Source organism: Buteo buteo, chromosome 7, assembly GCF_964188355.1.
Source record: "Buteo buteo chromosome 7, bButBut1.hap1.1, whole genome shotgun sequence".
NCBI lineage: Eukaryota > Metazoa > Chordata > Aves > Accipitriformes > Accipitridae > Buteo > Buteo buteo.
In genome coordinates, this window is record NC_134177.1 from 16,774,746 (window position 1) to 16,790,659 (window position 15,914).

The window sequence follows — 15,914 nt, forward strand, 5'->3', positions numbered from 1 at the left end:
TTTCTATGATCCTGAGTAAGCAATTTAAAGGTATCTGAATCTAAGTTCTGTAAACTCTGAACTAACGAATATTACCTTTATTGGCATCACAGAGAGCTTTTTGCACTTTCAGTTTCTTGCAAACTATGATACAGAAATATTGTCATATTTATACTAAAGACATAAGGACTCTCCTGCTCTTTTACTTAATATCACATTAGTAACTTTTCTGGTCCGTACAGTAAAGACCAGCTAAGACGATCCATTTCACTGTCAGCTTTTTCACTTATATGTGAGTCTTCTACAGTTTTACTTCAGGATTCATGTTCAATTTTTGCTATTTGAAGTCTGGTCTGCCCAGTTCTTTTCCTTCTTACTTAGCTGTTTGTCTCCAGTCTGCTGACGTGTACTTCAATGTGTATTTTTTCTGCACCGCTGAGTGCGCTGGACTCAGAGGCCAGTGCATCAGCTTTTGCACAAATGTCTTTATTCCCTCCTAGCCCTTTTCTGTTTGGCATTATCACATAGTGTTGCTGCTCTGAAAGTTATGAAAGGTTAATCACATATGACAATACAGGTATCAAGCAGAAATGTTAACTAGCCTATTGTCTGCTCATGCATACTAATTATATTTAACATGGGGACTTTCTACATAACAGTTATGCTTCACTAATGCCTGTTCAGCATTGCAGAGAGAGTGGAGAGAAAATCCTTTACAGAGTGGTGGATTTCTTATGACAGATATTAGGTTGTCATGTGCTCATTCATGATGCCTCAAAGGCTTCAGAGAGATTGCCCATTTTGAAACTTTATAAACATATTTTGTGCTCCAAAGCAGCCTGGAAAACATTCGCTGCACGCTGGGGTTACAGAATGCCACTGGGCTGTGCCGGCAGCCCAGCAGGGTCAGATGTACCCAGCAGGTGGTGATTCAGGCTATGGGCATTGGGAGAAGATGGCACGAATACTTTGTTCAGGTACAGTCAAGGCAATGCCTTTGAACCTGATCAGATCTAGGGACTTGAAGACAGATTGACTTAATCATGAGTTTAATGACTCAGAGTAGCAAGGTGATGGGGAATCGATCTTTCAAAAAACAGATCTAGGAGCAGATTGTAAATAAGCCAGGATAAAAATTTAGTTGTGAAGCAAGAAAGTAAGTATCTTGAGATTTCATGATGAATTTGATGCCTGAGGCAAAGATGGAGTCCAGAAAGAGCAAAAACTGCAGCCTGGTGATTTCTGTACAAGTTACATAGGTCCAATACCTGCAGCAGTTTCTGATCCATCATGGACCAAACAGATCCTTAAGAAGAAAGCTTGGATCATGGAGATTATTGAGTCAGAAGATCAATAGAAGAAGCTGTAGGCTTAAAGAAAAACAGAAGAAACTAGAAAAAGAACAGTGGTACCTAGAGTATGAAGCAGATGCAGTGATTAAAATCAGGGTGGCACATCGGTCTGAAGGACATGTCTGTCACTGAGCAGCTCAAACAACCAGCTCTTTGGAAGGTTTCCCCAGTGTAAATATTACATCTCACTGGAGCAGGAATTGCCAAGGACTGCAAGATACAAGCAAAATAACTTGTTCAGTGTGAAAGAGGTATGAGCCTGCCCTGTTGAGGTGGAGTGCCGCTCAGGTAGTCCATGGGTAATGACAGAGAGAGAAATAAAGATGCTCCCATTCAAATGAAACCAAGGGGAGCCTGGCACTGGGACCCACAGGATGCTCATTTTTCTATGTGACAAAGTGTGTGTGTGTGATGCTGGGGATGCAAACAGGGAGCTGCATCGCTGATAGTCCTCCCATTGAATCCCTGCCTGGCCCCGATTCAGATATCTGAGGAAACAGTGCACATTTGCAGGCTTGGTGTGCTGTGGCCAAATACCACAATGCAATGCTCTGAAAGGAAATTCTGCTCAAGAGAGAATACTTTATGGATAAAAAACCAATTAAGTTTGATGCAAAAAGTAAATATTCAACCTGCATGTGCTATACAAAGAGGTGCTGGAGGACAAAGAAATTAAGTTGAGTCTTTTGGTATGAAATTCTCTGGGCAACCTACCTTTGGTGAGGTTTGGTGATAGTTTTGTAAACTCTGTAGGAAATGTCCTTGTAGCCATTTTGTGTACCTAGAAGTATAACATAATAATAGCAGCAATAAATAGCCCATTAATTGATGGGAAAATGCTGGATTTTTTCAATGATTTGCAAGTAGCATAGTAATATTATAATTATTTTGTGATCTTTTAATTTTGATATAATTTTTGCACTAAAAGAATTCCTTTCTACACAGGAACATTATAAAAAGCAGCAGAATATCTACATTACTTACATTTCATGTGCTTTTGTTTTGATTTACTCACTGCACTAGTAAAGTTGCCAGTCAGATATGTGTAATAGCACCTTCTAGGCTTGGCCAGCCCAGGACTGCAAACATTTCACAATGAGCCTAAAGGAGCCTGCTTTAGGTTTAGATTGCCACCAAATACATTAAAAAACAATCTTTCTGCCAAAGCTCTGTAATTCTTCTTTGTTGGAGGTCTTATCACCTTTTCCACCTTGTTTTCTATTTCTTTGAAAGAAGCACTTTTTTCTTTCTTAGAGGACTTCCCTGGTTCTTCTGTTTCCTCCCAATAATGATTATCATGCTGTTCTTAAGTAGATTATATAGCTATTAAAACACTGTAGAGAGGCTTGGACTTTCTTACTATGTTTGTTGAGCTGTTTAAACAAGACAACTGAATTTGAAGTGTAATGTCACCAAAATTGCTAAAAACGTATTATTCTTAAAATCCTGTGATATTTGTTTTTTTCACCACTCTGTTCAGGTCTGAAACATTTTAGACCAGTGCTGAGCTATGTGAATTAGTTCTTTTTTCATGTTTTGGAAACTTTATAATCTTAGGGTACTCTGAGCTGTCACTGAAGTAGGCTGACAAGAAGATTGGAATGACTAAATGATTTGGCAAACACATTACAGAGATCAAAGCAAGAAAGCAGTAATAACAACCAAATGAGACTATGCTGTGTATCTTTTGGTCTCTGTACATTACACCCAGAAACAAAAGCTTCTTTTGGCATTCCAGATTCAATATACTCCTCAGAGATGCTTGCTGCATTAGATCCTACATATGTTTGGATGTATCTGCTCTGGTGCATCATTTAGAAAGCTGCAACTTCTCTATTATGTCTTTATTTTTATATTTATTTCTTTTTTTAAGCAAGTTGTTTAGCCACTAAAGTAAGGGAACATGAATGCTTAGCTATTTAAATATATTGGTACTGTGTGTTTTTAAAGCACTTGGCAAGACATTTATTTTCCTTTAAAATACTTTGTTGGTCTAAAGAGTTGGCACACGCATTCAACTTTAACAGCTTTTCATATTGGTGTCTCAAAAGCCAGCAAAGCATATTTTTAAAGTAAAGTATATTTTTATTAGACTTTGGGTTAACTGTAGTTGCTTCTCATGTTTACACACGTATAGCACCAACAGTATATTTTTTGCAATACTTGAAAAAGTAGGGTTTGGAATGGTATAGTTAGTAACAGCCTGTAAACACTGTCAGCATCGTATGAATAGGATTGCAAGGAGTAATGCTGGAGAAGATGTGACTTGGCAAGCTGAGACTATGGTGGAGTAGTAGCCCATGGAGTGGCTCTGAGTGATTCAGGGACTATGTAATGCTTTAAAGTAATTTTCTTCTTCTCCTTCCTTTCAGTCAATGTGCTGCTATAGAGAAAGACCAGGATTTGCCTTCAAAGGAAAATATTGTGGCTCTGTTTTCCTTATAGAGAATATGTTTCTCATTTATTTCAAAATATAGGAGACATGGCACACTGTCTCACTCAACTCACCATCTGCTAACCTGCCATGGAGTTACTATGACTCACAAGCTACAGAGAATGTGCCGATATTTTAGCACTTCAGCAGAAATGTATATACTATTACACACGTCAGTGATACTATACCCATGCATGGGAAGTTACCGATCATTGTTGGACAACTGTTTCCTCTGTGCCCAACAGTCCTTTAGGAGAAGAGGGGCCAGGACATTTGATCTCTGTGCTCCAAGGGCTTGTTATGGGTTGGACTATGTCAAATCCAAAATGGAGAGGAGGGAACCAAAATGAAACCTTGCCAACCAGGCAATATTCTGCATCCGCATTTGCAGTCCATCTGCAAACTAGTCTGAGTTCTTTTAACATACAGTTTAGCAGCACTTTTCAGAAACACAAAAACTTTTCTATTTTATTATAAAACTGAAATAACCAAGACTTCCTATAGACTCTGTTTTCCTAATTTTGCCACTATTCAATTAGGTGACAGTGGAAATTTTCATCTCTGCCAGCCGCCTTTCTGGAGGAACATCTTTCCTCCCCCTTCTTGGTTTGTCCAGTCTATTTAAACTTTAAAATGATGGGAGACTGACTGCCTTCTATTGCATAGCCAGGGCTTTGCCCAAATGAATTTCTAATGTCACCTGGAGCCCTTTGACCTTAAGACATAGTGTTAGCTATGGTATTTCTCTGTAGCAGAAGCAGTTGGCTGACCTTGAATGTGAACTCCTGTTAGAGAGGGAATCCCCAGAAGGCATGTATACCTGCTTGAATATTGTATGTCAAATATTTCTGTTTAGATTCTTGTGGCACATTTAACCATCTGAGGATTATTCACAAGAAATAACAAGGAAGCACATTTCTCCATACCTGAGTTAGATGGCTGTTTGAGAGTTAAACTTTTGTGAAAAAATTAGAACTGAATTTTAATTTATTTTAATCATATTTTTGTAAGCCTACAGCAGGCCACCTCTGTCCAATTTCTATAAAAATATAAGTTTTTATAATAAAAAATAAAATTAAAAAAAAATTTAAGAACAAATATTAGACAGCCTAAACTGTAAACACCACCATGAGATCTGTGCAATGCATCAAAGCTTCCTCTGTGTCACTCATGTGTCTCTTTCCTTTTACTGAATTAACAAATTCTAAGATACTCTGCAATATAAAGCCCAGGATTTTCTATAGCTTGTAAAGACCCGTGAACAGTCAGAGAGACTGACTTAAAGCACTTCAAAGCAACACTAAGATGGACTACAATGCTAGGACACTATAATAGACTATAATGATAGGAATGGGTCAAAGTTTGCTGCAGCAAAAAGGGAAAATGATAGGCAGAACAGTATCAAGTGAACAATGCAGAGCATAAAACTTCATCATCCAATTCAGCATTCACTTTATGTTTTGAAACATAAGTATTTATTGCCTGCACTCATACCCCCTGCCTAACTCTATTTTAACACATTTTGCAAGTTTGCATGTTATTAGCGTGTGTGTTACAGAGCTTTCCAGATGAGGGGGGGTTTAATGGTGTGTGCAAGGACTACTTAATGAAAAAAAAACAACCCACCATTTAATTTTCCCCTTAAGGGGGTTAGAATTAATAGGCTTGGAAAGCTTTTGCTGGAACTTTTATGAAATTCTCTATAAAAAGAGTCTTTGGTGAAATTAGTCTCAGAGACAAAGGACTGGGATAGTTGCTGTCTCCACTCAGGATGACAACATTTCAAAGCTGTACACTCCCCTAAAACCCTTTGATTCTTTATTCATAATGATACAGCCAGCCATGGCTATTATAAGAGCCGTTGTATAAATCTAGGCTATTTTTGAATGAAGTAGTCTTTGCTTTTGTCAAGTAACAAAAATAATTGTAACTAACACATAAGTGAAGAAGGAGGTAGGCATACACGAGGTGTTTCACTGGGCTTCAGCAGCCTCGGCTGCTGGTTCCAGCACTGCCACGATCACACATGCTGCCTTTGGGTGGGCTGAAATTCTGTGAATAACAGTGACGCCTTTCACAAGGGAATAGTATAACAATGGTGACTTTTGATCTTTTGTGAGAACATTTTCATAAAAGTATTCTATACCGATGTAGCTAGGCAAAATTTAGTATGAATAACACGATTTCTAACATACCAATACTCCTGTTACCCATGTAATGGAGGGTCAGGGATCTGGATTTGCTATCTAATTGGACTTCATTATCTCTCCTTCATTAGCTCTCAGGGCAATAAATCACCCTGACAGGGTCAGAAAACACAGATGTCTGCTCTGCTTTGTCCTTCGTGTGCTTTGCCATGAAATTACATGTACACCCTGGCTCAGTTTATTCACTCTGCGTCAGTCAGAAGCAGTCCTGGCTTGTTATGTGTCATAGTGTGAGATATGAGAAGTGCAAAGCAAGTTTGTTCCCTAACAGGAGCCCCACAGTCAGCCACATTTTCAGACTGGGAGGGCTATTACACAACATCATTAGAAATATTCTGCTAACTAAACACATGACTTTTTGTGACCTATGAGTTATTCTGTTTGAAAAAGAGCCCAGTTGAGACACAAAGCCAAGTAATAAGGCCCATTAAGAAACACACGATAGGCAAAAATACATCTCCTTGTTTTGTTAACACTAGTAGTAAGCCAGTGCTATTGCAATAATAAAGAATGCTCAGTTTTTCCCAGTCAGTTATTCAGGAAGCTTCACACATTACTCATTGCTTTCAGTACGTGCTGTGAAATCAATGCACTGCAGATCACTTTGCCACGGTGGACTGCTTGAGCAAGTGGAGGAAGGTTTACCTAATTTGGCCAGGTTGGGGTGGAATTGTGGCATTCCACCAGGAGCAGACAGCCTGCTCTGGAGCCCTTGTCTTACTAAAGGCACTAGATCAGGTTGTCCTATTAAATGTAACACTTTTCTGTTACAAGCATCTGATAACATTAATGAAGGTGATTTGAAAACAGCTTCCTCCAAACTAAGAATTATTTATTGTCAAAGTTCTGTAATGTCCAGAGCAAAGGATTGAAATAAACCAGTGCAGAAATATTTAGGTCCCTGCAAACACCTGCGCATTTCTTCTGCTTGGAGCATGGTTCTGTAGACTGGTAAACAATGACTGCTGTGCTGCCTTACCACCTGGGAAGCTTGCAGCCCATAGTATCTTTAAGAAAGACAGTGATCTTAAATGAAGTTTGGAAGGAAGATTTCCAGACTAACTGGACCCAAGCCAAGGATATTTTTTTAATTAAACAAGCTTAAACAGTTAATGGCTAACTATAACTCTTTGAAGTCTGACCATAGAATATCACAAGATGAAACAACTGTTGAGATGCCCATGCTAGCTAATGAAATAAATTAATAAAAACACCCATAGTCCCCCAATCACTATAATATCTATGCAGTGATTGTTCCTCTTCTCTTGAGGAAATTGCTCAGTGGGCATGTCTGGCTCTAGAGAGAAAAGTGAGACCTAAGGAGAATGTGAAGAGTGACAACTGAGGTGGACTTTTTCTTTACTAAGTAATGGAGAACTACTAAAAACTATAACATTTTATTGTTTTGAAGCATTAAAAGACATTTGAAAAAGGCTAAAGCATCAATAATTAAAAGATGATAGCTTTTTGATGATTGCTTCTCTTAACAAACAAAAGGAAAGAAGAATTTCAAAGATACAGAGGAAAAACCAGGGAAGATGAAACATCACATCTGGACAACGAGAAAGTAGAAGTCAGGGTGAAAAAGAAAACAAAAGCTAAGAAATAGGGATTTGATAGCCATTTATGTTCAGCTTGTCTGTGATAATTCCAGCAGAAAAACTCAGGAGCAATTATTCAGCAGATTAATACAAATCCTTATTTCAAACTGCTTCATTTTTCAGAGCTGCTATTTATTAAACCATCATTTTTCTGGCTATGCAACAAATATTGCTTCCTCTAAAATCCTACAGTGTTTGCTGGAGCAGTGGAAGCTGCTTCCAGATAGTGTAATCTTCCCTTTGAAAACATACAATTCATGATGCTTGAAATGCTCAGTGGGAGGAGTGTGTCTGTAACACAAGATGGGAGTCAATGCAGGCCTGGCTTCTACCAGGCCTGGTGACAAAGAGGAAGACAAAAGCATGTTTGTGGCTACCATGATCATATCAGTACCTATTAAGTGTGGCACCATTTGATATTTCATTGAAATAGAAGTTTGTGGGAGCAGTTTTCAAGTTTGATATTCAGTAAAAATTTACCGGCTGGTTCCATTTTCAGACAGAAATTTATTGAAGCTATGTTACACAACTCAGTCTGTGATTAGTCCCTTAAAATATTGAATCTGAGTTACAAAAGGGCACACATAAGTGTGAAAAAATTATGATAGGTGTATAAATGCCTGATTGGAAATCCATGGTAGTTGATAAGAATCTTCATTTTCATTGTGATGCAATTCCTGAAATCACAATATTTTTTAAATGACTGTTGCTGTTTGCTCTGGCATTTCAAAACTTCCTACACAATAGAAGAGACATCAAAATGGCTAAAGTAGGAAAGAATCTAACCATTAAGCTAAAACTATGGCAAGTTTCTTCCAAACCAAGAAGTGTTTATTGCCGAAGGTTTATAATGTTTAGAGCAAAGGTTTAAAATAAATTCAAAACTCATATATTTAGGTCCATTGCAAACAGCTGCAAATTTCTTCTGTCTGAAGCCTGGTTCACTAGACTAGGAAATCCAGACTGCTGTACCCCAGCTCTGCTCTACCAGCTGATACTTAAACCTGGGTTTATTTAATCAACACATTTAAACTTAAAACCAGTGGCTCCACTAAATGATATCATTGGTTCTGAAAACATACTTTCTAGATTAAAAAACAAAATTAACTACTTCTTCCCATATTTACTTTCTGACAGTATCTGTGTCCTTTTTGAGTGATACTTGGAAGCACATTAAGTGAACGTGATGACTGGATATCTCACCAAAGTCATGTTCACTGTGACCATAAAATATTAAAATTAAGGTCCAAAATGTTAATATTAGGCTCCCAAATGGCAATATTAACATTATAATATATTAATATTATATTAACATAGTATATTTAGAGTTCCAAGCCAATATTGGATATGGTGGTTTTGATCTAAATGCATGCAGTTTGGCATCTGGATATAGACTTTTGACCCTTACATACAGTCTTTATTTTAAGGGCAGAGAACAGACTCCATGTGACCTCCTTCCAGGAGCAGTTAATGCTAAAGTCATAAAACTAAGTGAGCTTTGCAGCAGAACACACATAAAGGTACATCACAATGTGTTTTGCTTTTGCAGAAGAAACAAATCATTTGCAGTCAAAGCAAGCCACACAATTTCTTTTCCAAACTAGGTTAAATATGCTTTATACAGTCACAAAACAGTTGTCAAAATAATTTAAATGCCTTGTGTGTGATGATTTTTAACACATAAATGAGACTAGATGAGTAAGTATTTTGGAGAAAAACTGTGAAACCTTCTAAGTTGAAACAGAATGGCAACTCTGTGCCAGTTGTTTGAAATGCAAGATGTATTTCTACACAGTTATTTCTTTGATACAAATCAAAAGCCATTTTTGACACCTTATTTAAAAGAAAAGATTCCACTCAGAAAGAAACAATTCTGTATTAAGTGGAAAATGGTTTAAAGTGCACCCTTGACTTTTCTATTGGAGCAATGATTTCAGCAGATGGTTGAAATCCTGTCATACGTTCCTGTGATTCCATAACCCAAAGGTAGCTCAGGATCCATGCCACAATTCAACATCCTTTGAAGCCAATATAAGTCCTTCCATTGACTTCAACAGGTTTGGGATTACAACTGAAATTTCATTCTAATGATGCGAAGTACATCAATACCTCATTGGTTTTAGATCCATCTGTGATTTTTTTTCCAATACCAATCATAGAACTCAAACTGTAGAGCAGATTTCTTTTCTCATAGCTTACTTCTCCCAGTCAGGTATTCCCATGTCTTTTTGGCTTGTTGTCAGTATTTCCTGAGATGCATTCAGACACTCTTATAAAGTCCACTGACCTCCTGAGGAAAATGCTGAACTCAGCCAGGAGTGGTTTCACACAGGTGATATAAATGGAGCACTAAACACTTAGTGTTGGATGTACCCAGTCTTGGGAAAAATGTTTGGACTTCTATGGTCATTAACTTTTATATGTGGAAAATCCTGGAACTGAATACTCCTCTGTCTTCTGTGAAATTTCCAACTGTAAAATTACTGTGTAGCAGGCTAGGTATAATAAATTGTTTCCTGTAAAACTATAACATCAGGCCACAATCCTATTAACATAAGTTATGTCCTGTGAGTTACCATGATACTGCTCACTATTCTCTCTTTCATGAGAGACCGTAATGGAAATTCTCCTTCTTCCATTATGCAGAGGAGTGAAAGTCTTTAAGGCTGTTCTGCAGCAGGACTTGCAATAGGCCAGCACAGGGCAGCATATGTTGTTTCCACTTTTCTAGGGATTTTCTGATATAAGAATGTCCTCCTCTATTTACAAGAAAAACAAAAAAATCATCTAGATTTTAGACAGTCCAAAAAGTATGAAACCGTGAATACAATGAAAATGTAGGTATTTCTGCTCAAATCTGTTGAACACCTAGAAAAATAGCTTTCAAAAGCTAATGTTTTAGGGAGCTGCCCACTGTTACAGTGAATCAGCAGGTTTTTTTAATCAATCAGCCTTCTGTTTGATCTTTCATACAGAACACTGGGAAAATTCTGGCATCTTTCCACTTCTTTAATTTATGCCTTTTTTTTCAAGGACAAATTCAGAGATGCATTGAAGTTGTTAGAGAAAGAAGAGGAGTAACATTTGTGTAGATATTTTATTGACTATTTAATTTTTTTTCATTTTTTTTTTTTAATTGGAAATGAATAAAAAGGAGTCAGTGGGAGAAATATTTGAAACATTGCTTTCCAGGAGGAAAAATACAAAAAGCTTTGGGAGTGGGGTGGGAAAGCTTGAAAACTGTTGTGTTTTGGGTTTTTTTTGTTAGATTTACAGACATTGGGTGATTTTAAAAGTTTCTTCTTTCCTATGTTTGCATATGTTTCTTTTGACAAAAGAAAAAAAAAATCTATGAAAAGTTAGAAGACCAAACCCCAATCATCCTTATTATAGAAAGGATTTCCATTTCTATTTTATCATTGTTGAAAGTGAGGACAAAAATGTACAAAATATCCAGTCATAAACCTTTGGAATTACTTATGAACATTGTCCACTAATGGCAACGCATTACTCCATCAAGGGAAGTCAAAGTCCTTGAGTTCTGCACAATTTTCCATGGTCAAAGTTTCTGTGTTTTTGCAGTGCAGGGAGGTTGCACAGCTATTCCTGCTGCCTCAGACAGTCAGAAAAGGGTTAAACCCTAAAAGCTTATTCAATACTATTAGCACAGCTAAATCCTACAGAAGAAAGCAAACTCCAGCACAAATTCAAGTTCAGAAAAATACATATAACCACAAAATGGGTGACAGTGGTGACATACAGGGACCAGGATTTCCTCTCATGTACTGCCCAGAGAAGTATTGTCCCCTTATTTTCAATAATAGTTCAACCCTTGGCTGTTGCTGTCTTTTTCTGTCTTCCGTAGCCTTGGTCAAGACATGACTTCTACACAAAATACTGTGAGAGTACTCTGGTGAACTTTCCTTTGATGTTTCTTCAACTATAAGAAAGAATTACTGGTTCCATAATGGTGAAACCTACTTGAAAATGCCCTAGCACGTATAGGAATAATTTATTTTGTTCCAGTTAACATGTGGAGCTATTTGCATTATACTGCATATTCATTTAGCTGTCATCACTGTGGGTGGGTTTCCATTTTCCACTGTATGTCTGAGTAATGGGTTGCTAGAAGACAGGTACTTTGGAAACACGGGAAAAAGTGATCTACAGTAGCCATAAAAACAGGCTGGGTGGAAAACCATCTTACCTACTGTTATTGATATTTCACTGCACACTTCAATCCCTATTGATCAATCACTCATAAAAATAAAATGTTCTGGTTAAGCTGGCAAGGACTAGAAATGCCATATATATTGCAGACTGCAGTCCTGGGGAAGTAACAGTCCACTGCTCAATTACAGTCCCATTGTACATGAGATGTAGGTCTTACACGCCCCAGATAGCATTCCTGGCCTGGAATGTGGGTTTCTGCAAATGATAAATATGATACAGGAAACAGATAACAGAAAAATCAGAGATGTGAGGATCCCATATCCTGAAATGGAAGTAAAGATGGTATTTCTTACTGAGAGGTTTCTATTACCAGAGGGAGAAGAAAACCAACCCTCCAAGCCCCTAAGTATTGCCAATATTGCAATGAATCCTTTGCCTACATGGTGTTCTCTGTTGAATTCATTACTGCTAATAGAGATGGAACAGAACCAAAATAGTTGTTGCCTATGCAAAGATTTATTTTTAGATATTCCTTAACAGTACAAAGTTAAGTATATGCATTTAGTTGATTTGAATGATACTTATGTTGCCATTTCTTTTGCTGTGCTTGTTGTTTATCGTCTGTGCACACAATGCTTAGTGCACGTGCAATGCCTATCCCTTATTCTGCCTGCGCCACTTGGGCAGTACCAATATACAAACAAATAAGCATTCATCCAGAGTGAAATTTTTGTAGTAACAGATTGAAATATGACAACAAAGCACTGAAACAATACATTTTTCTGAAGGTTCAAAGAGTTTTCTGCTTCCGGTTTTATTTTAGCTGTGATATTTTAGAGGTCCAGAAAATTGCAGGACAAAGGTTTCTAGTTTTCATGTGGGTTTTGTTGTGTTTTTGGTTTTGGAATAGGTATTCTGAACAACATGAAGAATAATTCGCTAAAGCCGTATGTGGCCAAGAGAGCCCTACGGGATATTTGGATTCCTCCCATAATTACATCACTTCTCGGTAAGCCTTCTATATAAACATCTTGATGTTTGGAAAAGCACTTATTTTGGTCTTCTTTATTCTTTGCCTGTACGCTACTTGCGTGACTGAAAATCTTTCCTGAACAAAGCAAATTACAAAGTGTCATTGGAATGTCTAAGTTCCATGGAAAAGGCCCCCAAATAACAGACTTAGAACAACCACAAAATGTTGACAAAAAAAATTGCACAAAAGTAGTACCTTTTCTATTCCGGAACAAACCCTACTGTGCTAAGGAAAGAAGGTGGAAAGCAGAGAAATGTAACAAATTCACTCTACAATCAAACAATCTTCTGTCTCAATGTTAAACCCTGTTCCATAAATGTATTACTTTGTTAAAAAAGATTGTTCTCCTCGGCTTGACATTCAGAGCAAGATAAAGTTGAAAAGTAATATTGTTGAGTTAAACCTACTAATTGGGAATAGACAGTCTGGGGTAGGCAAGCTCACTTATCTGTGTTAGGTCACGTACAATCCTCATAAAGAGCGGTGCAGACCAAGACAAGAGCATTTGCAAGCACTCACTGCTCTTTCTGAAGCCTAAAGGCTTTCCCTCTGAGTGAGTTTGAGCTCTCTTACAAAACCTTACCAGTCTAATAACAGTGAGTACTGAGAGATGTACAAGAACAAAAAAACCTCCCAAAACAAACAAACAAAACCATCAAAACCCCCCAAAATCCTCTTACAGAGAAAATATTAGAAAAGCTTGGATGTATTAAACTATATTTAACAAACATATTAGAACAGTTATCATGGAAGTAAATGTCATTTTTACTTTTTCAGGAAAATACTATTTTCAAATTCAGCCACACAGGAGGTGCTGGCCTCTCTCTTTTTGTTTAGCTGTATAGGTTTGAAAAATACAAGCTACACATTGAAAATGATATGCCATGTTGAACAGTTGTTTGATTTCACTTTGTCTTACCAAAAGACCAACTTAAGCCAGAATTCTATTTTATGTTAGATCCCTGTGGCCAGTTTCAGACATATGAGAGCTTTTTGCTAATGACAGTGATTATTTATGCAAAACCAGCACATTGCCTCATAGCAGAAGGCATCGGAAGCCATGCACTAGAAATGGAGACCCAGACAACATGCAGACATAGTAGCCCCATACATTTACCTCACACAGCAAAAGATGTTCATGGGTATCCAGAAATTATAAGTGGGACATACAACATAGGGCTGTGGTTTCCTTGGCAATGCTGACACTTGTTTAACTTATGTGATGGATGGTTTTATTATGAGTGAAGAGAGAAAGAAAGGGATCCAAAGTGTAGCCTTGAGTTTGATTCGGAGATATCCAAACTAGTAGTAAAACAATTGCTTTCTATGTCTAATTTGAAATAGGTTTCGCTGGTTTTGGCACAAGTATACAACTAAGAAATGCTCTTCTTGCAATACTTCACTAGCTTATTTTCAGGGAAATTCCTAAAGCTTTTACTCATGAAATAATTTTCTTATATAAAAACTGTATGTAGATGAAAATACTGGGTGCTCTGCTCCAGCCTATACATTTTCACCTAAAAATAAATTAAATTGCAGCAAGAAGTCTATAAATTTTTATTTTACAGCCCAATAAAAACATTATTAGTTTAACAGTAGATGTTTATTTTGAACAATAGTAAGTACTACATGCATTTTTGTTAAAAACATCTTCCAAGTGGACTGGCTAAAAATTATCTGATTATAATGCTAAATGCTTTATATTTGTGAAAGGTGTGAGCTGCTTGCGATGCAAACCCTGCAAAGGGCAGGCGGTGGCCCTGGCGTGGCCCCTGCGGCAGCTGGTCTGGCTTGGTGTCAGAAGGACGACTCGTCCTTACAGGGTTTTTGTTCTTGCTTAAGGAGAACTGAACCATGGGCAAATGTCGTGGTTTAACCCCAGCTGGCAACTAAGCACCACACAGCTGCCGGCTCACTTCAACTCCCAGCAGGATGGGGGGGAAAGAATTGGAAGGGTAAAAGTGAGAAAACTTGTGGCTTGAGATGGGAACAGTTTAATAAATGAAATAAAATAAAACAATAATAAAAAATTGTAATGAAAAGGAAAATAACAAAGAATGAGAAATAGAACTGAAGGAAGACAAGTGATGTAAATGAAAACAATTGCTCACCACCAACAGACGGATGCCCAGCCTGTCCCGGAGCAGCAGCCCCCTGGCCAACCTTCCCCCAGCTGTATATGCTGAACATGACGCCGTATGCTCTGGACCACCCCTTGGGTCAGTGGGGGTCAGCTGTCCCGGCTGTGTCCCCTCCCAACTCCTTGTGCCCCCCCAGCCTGCTCGCTGGTGGGGTGGGGGGAGAAGCAGAAAAGGCCTCGGCTCTGTGTGAGCACTGCTCAGCAATAACCAAAGCATCCCTGTGTTATCAACGCCGTTATCAGCACAAATTCGAAACATAGCCCTACACTAGGTACTGTGAAGAAAATTAACTCTATCCCACCCAAACCTAGCACAACAACCCATAATTTAGGTATCAAGACCAATGTCCATTTATACTTTTTGGAGGCCTACTGGTTGTGTGGTTTTGCATCAGCTATGAGTCAAAAAGTATGTCGAGTTCAGCCAAATTGCTTCACTTCTGCACATCCTTGGGTAAATGTTTAAAAGATATCTTTCATTTGCCTATTCTTCCTTCTTTATTCTCTCATGTATCCCTTCCTCTTCCCGAAGTCAGGGTTTCCTTTTCTCATTGGAACTATTTCTTCCCATCAACAAATACTTTCTCACTGGTTTTTATGCTGTTTCTGCTGGTATTTTATCATTCTGCAGACCATTGAAACACACTATCTCTCCTCTATCTTTTTGCCTTCAATTAAACTGAGTCATGTTAGTTACAAATTAAAAAATGTGGCAAGTGGAAGAACAGTAAAAAAAATATACGCTTCAAATTTCCTGTAGAAAAGAGAAGAATAATTTTGCTTCTCCTATGGAAAGCAAGATATCATAGACAACTATTTTCTACCTATTTGAAACTTCTAAAAATTAATAACAATTTTATTTCATGGAACTTCAATATTTAAGCAGGCACATATTTTCCTGTTGAAAGGCTATGCCACATTCGGGTGTATACTACAGCTAATATTTAACAGAAAACAAAGGAAAACATGTTTTATTAAGAACTTTTTAGCAGAGC